At 41.4% G+C, this 8,800-nt stretch overlaps 1 long non-coding RNA gene and 1 pseudogene across 1 annotated transcript in view; both read right to left on the bottom strand.

Moving 5' to 3' along the window:
• LOC113748017 (uncharacterized) overlaps positions 1-223 on the bottom strand; it is an 8,348-nt gene extending 8,125 nt beyond the window's left edge. Inside the window, exon 1 of the long non-coding RNA XR_003464057.1 lies at positions 187-223. This is a non-coding gene — a long non-coding RNA (uncharacterized LOC113748017). The remainder of the gene's footprint in view (positions 1-186) is intronic.
• A 7,745-nt stretch (positions 224-7,968) lies between these two features.
• Positions 7,969-8,800, bottom strand: part of LOC113747986 (elongation factor 1-delta-like) — a 1,225-nt pseudogene continuing 393 nt past the window's right edge.

The following is an 8,800-nucleotide window of genomic DNA, read 5'->3' as shown; positions in this document are numbered from 1 at the left end:
TTACCGAAACCCGGGTCACCAAGAGACTTTTTGGTGCGTCTCGGTATGTTTCATACACCCTCCAAATCTCATCCGCGTGGATGAAACCGTGTCCGGGGGCTCCTCCGACAACCGAAACCTAGGTGGCGCTGTGGAGGCATATGCGTACGTCCATGTGTGAGACCCCCAAAATACGTAATTTTACACCTGACATTGGGGGGGTAGGCAAATTTTCGTGAGTTTTCGGGGGGATATGGGCCTTCAAAAATGCGATTTACTTTAAGTCTGAAGAAAAATAAAAAAAAGAATAATAATAATAATAAAAAAAAAAATAATAAACATTCGAAATACAATAGGGCTTCGCACGGTTTCGTGCTCGGGCCCTAAATATAGCTGTGCCTAGCACCATAGCAGGCAGGCCTATGCCCGCTCAGGAAGGCTGCATGAGTCCGTACAACAAGTTTGGTGTAAATACATCAAGGCATCGCAGAAATATTGGCCTACTTCCTGTTTGGGGGCTTCCAAAAAGAGTTTGGAGTTCAGACATGAAACTTCAACAATGAGTAAGTCAGTACTGGAATTACGGTTAAAGTCCAAAGCAATATGAAGATGTGAGTAAAAATGCAGTTTTTCTAATTATAGCACCATGAAAGGTTCAAATAAAAATCAAACTGTAGGCCTACTCAGTACTGAATTATAATTTTAAAACTTACAAAATAGATTACACAGTGCTCAATAATAAAGAGTAAAATAACAGAATGTAAACATATACTCATGAAAGTACCTCAAAACATGACAGTTAGAGTAACGTGTACTGATGTTTTGTGACAACCAGGGTTTCAATCAGCACCAACACCACTAGATGCCACTAAACCCTACACAATGGACCCGTTAAGAAGTTAATGATACACTTAATCTCAAATTAATTATTAAGACATTTAACATGTAGAATATTCAAACTTCGACAGTCTCCAATGACATTCTGTAGAGATTTAGCTAACAAAGCATTATAGACCTGGATATTTCTTCACCCCGACGTCGTGGCTGCGATGCTGTTTTGTTCCGTCCATCAGGTAGAGGGGGGGGGTCATCCACTAATCTGCTCCTCCAGTCTGCATGTCGAAGTTCCTGAACCCCAAACAGCTCCTGAAGGCTGCGCCATCGGTGTGTGAATGTGTATGAATGGTTAGCTCCTAAAAAACTGATGAGCAGTTGGCATCTTGCATGGCAACTGATGCCATCAGTGTATGAATGTGTGTGTATGGGTGAATGTGATCGTCATATAAAACAGCACAGCCTTTACATAGCCTGGAAATGTGGTTTTGCTCATTGTTCTATTAATGGTCCCACTAAGCTCAGATGGGATGGTATGTCACTGCTGTGTCGAACTTTTGACTGTGTATGGTGTGACCATTTTTTCAGTCTTTTTCAAAGATTACTTTAGGATCATTGCTTAATAAACTAAATTGAGGTTTGAAGCACAGTGCAGGAAGTTCAGCCTTATACTACGTACTGCGAGAGAAATAGATATAGTTTAGAAATATATTTAGTTTACAAACAGTTCACAAATTGTGGATGTATAAATGATGAATACGCTGCTGTCCTACGACTGCTGATTCTCCGACGATAATGATGATTCTGATTTTCCAGCTTCCTGATTTGCATCCTTTCTCTGAAAAAAAATGATAAATGAGTGACAGTATTTTATTACTTAGAACAAGAGCAATCATTCCCTATAACTACCGTACATACAGTAAAAGTAGACTTTATAGAGTAAATATATTAATTCATAGAAAAACAGAGAAGACATACCAGTAGAGATGAATTCCCATTTGATGTTCTAGCTGTAATAAAACATTCCCAATGAAAAAACACTGAAATCAACGACTTAATCATGTGTCATAGAAAAAACATGATGGTGCTTTTATTGTCTAAATGCAAAATCATACCTGCATCATAGCTGTGGGCTTTTCTTTTTTTCAGAGAGTAAACTATAAGTGCTGCAGTTGCTAAAAAAATAGAAAGTAACAGAACTACAATCCCAAATATTGCCCAATTTAAAATCTGTCCTCCACATTCAGCATCAGCTGAAATAGTTCCTGGATTTATCAGCCAAAGAAGACTCTTTGTTTCACATCTGGAATGACAGAGAAACATTTTTTAGGACACCATGAAGCCACAGGTGTTGTATGAATTCACTATCAGGTGTGAGGCTTCACTTACTTTGTGTGTGGCTGACAGGAGGTTAATGTGCCATTTGAAAATGTTCCTTCAGTGCAGTTAGAGCAGACCGTGTCCGACAGCGCCGTTCCTGTCAAGTACGAATTACGTATATGTATCTATGAAAACCTGTCCAACGTAGATCTAATGAAGAGTTCAAAATGTTACAACACATCAGTACATTTCATCAGACCTGTCTGATTTCCTCTCAATGACTTATAAAACGCATTATTTAATATTTTTTTGCAGAGGTCAATGTTTGCATTCTATTCCAAGTTATTAGATGGCAGCCAAGAACATAATTAAAGGATAATTTAAACTGATTGATAAAATGCAACTTTCTGGCCAACTATTATAGTGTATTTTAGCAACCGCTATTTCCCTGAACTTTGGTGTTTGTCTCATTTGAAACTTTAACTACACCTCTAATCTTAAACTCGGGACAAGGAAACCAACCTTTTCTACTGATGAACTGTCCTGGACGACAGCTCGAGTGTGTCTCTGCTGCCCTACATCCTCCATCTATAGAGTCCACACAGTGAAATCCCTCTAGAGGTTCACAAACTGTATCTGATGTTCTTGTACACAGCGTCTTTGTTTTCAACCCAGAGTCTGTCAGCACATAGTTATGATGATGATGTTAGTTGTTATGACAGCAGTCAGTGCCTTTAAATCTAGGCTTAGTCACTAGTTTCTACTAATATTTGGGAAGTATTAAGAGAAATCTACCTGCATCACAGGTTGTGCAGTCAAGACATACTAGCTCTCCTGTAGGCTGATTCATGTAGGTCCCCTCAGTGCAGGGCCTACAGGAAGTACTTCTGGACTGTGTGCAGTCTCTTATAACATATTCTCCTGTTGAAAAAAAAAAGCAAAACTTTCAGTTTGTTCCATATCTTTGTGTTATGAAGTTAAAACACACAATTGTACCGCTTCGGAGGCTCACCTGGTAGACCTTCACTTTCCTTACACCTCACTTGAGCATGCAACCACATGTACCCAGGCTAAGTCCTTAAAAGGGAAAAAGCCCCCCCCAAAATTAATTAATTAATTAAAAAAAATAAAATAACATATGATCTTGGGGAGCTAGGAAAAGTAATAATAAGAATGACGTTGACAGCAAAGTTTCAAAAACTCTTTATGTTTTACGGTTGGAATAAGACTAGTCAGATGAAGGTCCCTCACTTCAGCATGAACAGCACCAATCGTGATAGTAACACTGACCTTCACAGAGTGAAATGTATCTTCAATATTAATTAGATCTTACCAGCGGGACACAAACGACAGCATCTACCTCCTAGGAAATACTCAGTTTCTTGACATGCAAAGGCGCATCCGATGAAGATATTCATCAGAAGAAGCATCTGTGAAGAGAAAGAAAGTGATATGTCCAACCTTCATAGGTGGGTTATGGCATGAGGTCTTAAAGAGGTACAGGAAAGGTTTAGGAGTCTAGACTGCTCTATGTGAAAAGTCACCTGAGATACCTTCTGTTGATATTTTCCACTTTAAAATTCAAACTTGGCCTGCAATGATTGGCTGCGCCCACCAATTCATAGTGCAATGAAATGGCTGTTGTGGATAATCCTATTTATCATCCTCAGTTCAGTCAGTGCAGTGAAAGAGTATGGGAGTCCAACACTGAAATATCTTTTGACGCTTGGCTAAGGAGAATGGAGGTGCCTCGTCTATATGCCCTCACAATAGTACCACAACTACTCTTATTTCCACAAACGGTCATTAGTCTACAAGAAGTGGTAGAAGTGGTATGTTATTCACCCATCCGTTGTGTAGATGGAGTAAAACCTCAGTTACTAAAGTAATGATCAGAATCACGCCTGCTTTCCTAAACATACAGCTGCTCTGTATCTCAAGGAGAGAAGTCAGTGTCCTTATAACAATCTAATATTTAACACTATCTCTACAGTGACCTCAGATCATATGCCTGACCCCAGGGACGTCACTAGGTTTAAGAAACTGAAACTAGGGTGGCTTAGCCCATAGAGGAGAGAAGTTATTGCGCGCACTAAGCGCACGCCGAAATTTTTTTCAGAGCACCAATTAAAGCTTTGTCAATCAATTGATTAATCTAAGACGATGACGCCTCCATACACCTTCAGCTGCTTTACCAGCTAAACAACACCAGTTAAATTGTGCTAAAATACAAATAAAAACAATTGCAGGTGCCATACATACCTGCACAAAATGAAGAGGGCAAGTGTTTCATAAACACGGAACATTTTGGTTTATTAATTACATGGAACTTTTCTGCTGTTAGCTAAGTGTTACTACCAGCAGTGATGAATGCTTACTTTCTTGAAAAAGGCTCTAATGTCCATCCTTCACCCATGCGTTCGCGCTCTGCTCTTGCCGCTGTGAGGTTCGGCTCTGTGTACTTCAGAGGTAAACACGCAAGCGGCAGTGAGCAGGGTCGCATGGAAAACATGGACTGGAATTTCAGTGATGTGGGCGTTCTCTATATGAAAAAGTGGAATGGATTGTATACGCGATTGTATAATGCCGCACTGAAGGGGCTCTCTTACCGTACCGATTGAAATGAGATTTATGTCATATTTAGTGTAATGGACAGTTCATGTTGGTTTTAACTCATTTCTGGCCCTTTGTATTGCATAAATGGCTAAGCCCCCCTAAAATAGGCTAGTGCCGCCACTGCCTGACCCTGTGTAAACCCCACATGCTGGAATATTACAATTCCCTCAATATACCAGTCAAAACTTTGAGCATTAGATTAACATTAAATACTATATATGGATCATGTGGTGAACAAAAAAATAGTTAGCCTCAGAAAGGACCATCTAACTGCACTTCAGATTAGAGTCTCCACAGTCCCAGTCATCCAGCCACAGCAAATCCCCCAAATCCTCCCAACTCCACACTCGCATGCAGGAGGTGAACTGGCACCTCTCCAGCTACCAGTCCACCTTCCCTATTTTTCCATGTGGGACTTGAACGAACGGCCACCCTCCGGTTCCCAAGCCAAGTCCCTATCCCGAGAAGACGTGCTGGAAATTGGCCACAGAGGATGACGATGACGCCTCTTCCTCATTCAGAGGACGAGAGGAACCTTCGTGGCCCCAGCCCTGGCTGAAAAGCCGAAGCTGCTCGAGTCTACCAACAGGAGGAAGGCGGGGTGAGGTCTCCAGCTCCCTCCCTCCATGTGGACCTGCTCAGCACGTGCAAACGCGCGGCAGAGGTCCCCTGGCCGGTTATTGCAATATACTCCAAATAACCATGTTCGTGTTGAAAACTGCAAGTCATCCTCGGTGTTAAGCACTTTCTTTAGCAGTGCAACGACTCACACACTCCGGCGTTTGTTTTTGTTTTTGCCTTTATTTGATGAGACCCCAGCTCATATATTACCACTATATTCCTAACTGCAACCGCAAACGTGCAGCTTCTCCATCCACTCACACCTTGTTGCGCACACGTTGCGCACAGCGCACAGCTGGAAAAAATGCACTATTATAAACACGATGATATGATGATTCATAAATTAATAAGAATCAACTTACCTTAGAGCTGTCCGTACATGTCACAAGATGCCATGTCATCATAAGTCCCAGTGATACCACCACGAATGACTGCAGGGCTTTTGTGGTTACAAGGATGAAACAGTGTCCACACGCTGCAGTAAGCTCGAGCCGACTTTCCCAGTTTTCTCAAAGTATTTGCCATAAAGTCGCAATAGGACGCACTTGAAAATATTGAGCGGCTGAGGTGACCACGCGAACGAGAGATGCTGGGAGAGGCTCAGCCCAGATGTGGTGATGTGTCGTAGGTGAACGATGGAGCCGGTTTTTTTTTTGTTTTTTTAACTTTTCTCTTTAGCATTGGCTACGGGTGTGACGTGCATGCTGTGCAACTAAATCATATCGACCAAGGTCGATACCGCCAGGGAGGGACGAGGCACGGAGTGTGGTGCAAAGTTTCGTGTAATTGTGCATGCTTTTTTTACAGTGTACTGTGTTCGGTCCTGATTTGGCTAGGAAAACCGCACGTGTGTTCTGCCCTATTGTCTAAGGGATTACTGTACAAAATGCGTGTAAAGGTATAAAAGGTGTGTGGTTAGGGGTTTTACGGCCTTAACATGTAATAATTGTAAAACTTATTCGCGGATTCGTTTATTGCGGGTTATTTTTAGAAATAAGAGGTAAAAAGAGGGCCACTGTTATACCAAAACATTTTGGTTTTATTTGTCCAGATGTCAGTGGTGGGCATTACCAAAGCACATTTACTTGAGTGCTGTTATTTAATTCCTCATTTTTTCAGTCTTTGTTGTGTGGTGGTGTGTGTCTTGGTTTTTATCGGTTTTCTGTCTGTTTTGTGTAGCGGTGTTTCTTCAAGCAAGTTAGGGCATTCTTGGTGGTTTCAGGGAGTTACAAGGGATTTTACAACTGTAAATGCAGTTGGCTACACGAAAAATATTTGAAATTCAGGGGTGACACCACACACACACACACACACACAGCAGTCGCGGAGGACAAACACGCGGAGGGAGACGAGAGACATTATTTTTACATTATTGCATTTTTGGGTGATAAATTATTAAATAGTTTGTACGTTATTATTTATAGCAGACATTTTTACACAGCATGCACTGACCAAATGCTTTACAATGTCAAAATAAAATAAAATCTAAATAACATTTAAAATTAAAAAATAATAACAGCAATAATAATAAAATATAATTTAATAAAAAACAATTAATAAAATGTGAGGAGCCGGTTCCTCCCAAACGGCTCCTCACTTTTATTGTTTATTAATTTTTAATGTATTATATATAATTTTTTTTTTTTTTTTTTGATTGGTGTTCAGTGTGTGTATTAAATAGTATGTTATGTAGTATAGTGTTAATAATACATTTAATGTTTTACTGTGTCCCCTCCACTGTTTCCTGTTCAGTCTTGCATGGCTCAGGTTGTTGTTTAGCTCACAGTTGCACCGAAAAGACCGTGCGGGTGTGTCGTTCTGTTGGGGCTGCGGTCCCTCCGGGCGCTTTTTGTCCCCACTCCGCCCCTGTTGGATGTGTAGGGGTCGTGGTGGTTTGGTTGGGTCACTGGTCACGCAGGAGTATCTTGTCATTATGCCAATGTATGCACAACCATTAACAATTGGAGTTAGTGACATTTTGATGTATCAAATTTCATTGAGCTGTGATCAGAGATCATCACGTGCGACTGTGGGGAGTCTTGTGCCTCCTTTTCCATGTGGACGCTTCCACACTCGTCTTCTATGCTTCTATAGGTGACAGTCCACGTCTTGAACACCAACTTTACAAGCCTCTCTGCCCTGCAGTGTATACCACCACATGTACCCGGGACCAACTGATCCAACATATTTGGTTTTAGTTCATGCTGCTTATCAAAGAATATAAAAACGACGTGTCTTCCGTGAACGCTCACTGCGAGATTCTGCTTCCACACCATGACTACAGAGGAAAATGAAAGTTTGTCTGCGGTCGTCATCAACAAATATAGTTTTTTTTAAAAACTTGAAGAGAGACTCCTCCTAGAGACTGTACCTTGACCACAGAAACTATTTTCTATGTGAAATAAAAGGGCTGACAGGGAAGTCTTTCACTGGATCCACATGTTAGTATATGGCCTGTCTGATCCTTTTAAAACTTTGGACAAGAACACTAAGTGTTCATCTTTTCAAATCATATCCATGACACATCAAGCTTCAGTGCAAGAGTTGGGTTTTATTTATTATGTTACCATTGACACAATCAGCAGAGAAACGAGACGTTGATGAAAGACAGAGAGAGACACCGGACTCAGATCTTATTGAAAGCTGCCACGTCGACACTCTGGACCTGAAATAGAGCAGAAAAGAGAGAAAAACCAACCCGGATTCAAACATGCCAGAGTTTTATTCATTACTTTCAGCCACATGATGTTAGCAAGTGCTGGAAATTTGTTCAAGTGTCTTAACATTTGCCGGGAGTACTTGGAGTTTGTGAGTTTAAGTCTAGGTGAATGTTAACTTTTGATTTGGGTACGCTTAAGAATAAAAAGTTTTTAAGACTTCAACACCTGCAGATCTCCTGATAAATCACAAATCTAGATCACGGTCATTACAGATGTTTAAAAACGTGCAGTACTTACGTAGTCCTCAAACTTGGTGATTTTTCCTCCAGCAGGTTCTGTTCCCACCTTGTCGTCCTCCACCACGCATGCGATCTGGAGCTTCTTGATGCCGTAACCCACAGGAAACAGTTTGGAGGTGCCCCATACGCAGGCCGTCAAACCTGCACCGAGCGACCACCACTCCTCCAGTCCCCATGTCGGTTTCATCGTCCCACTACAAAAAGGCGGGGAGGAGGGTGTAAGTCTCAAAAAACTTTAATTCATTTTTTGAAAGGATCCTGTAGGATTTGTTTTACTCAAAGTTCGCATCAGACTACAGGTTTGAGTAAATAGGATGGAGGATTTGGCGATGAATGCCGGGCTTCTTGGCCTTCCTCTCTGCGTACTCTTTCAACCTTTGCTCTTGAGGTTTTTCTGCCGCCGTCGTGGTTCTTCGTCGCTCCCAACAGGTCGATGTCATCGTCGTCTTCCTCCTCCTCTTTTACGGAGCG

This window comes from Larimichthys crocea, chromosome XVII (genome assembly GCF_000972845.2).
Source record: "Larimichthys crocea isolate SSNF chromosome XVII, L_crocea_2.0, whole genome shotgun sequence".
NCBI classification, from domain to species: domain Eukaryota; kingdom Metazoa; phylum Chordata; class Actinopteri; family Sciaenidae; genus Larimichthys; species Larimichthys crocea.
The sequence above is the reverse complement of the archived record's forward strand: the minus strand, read 5'-3'. Positions and strand labels throughout refer to the sequence as shown.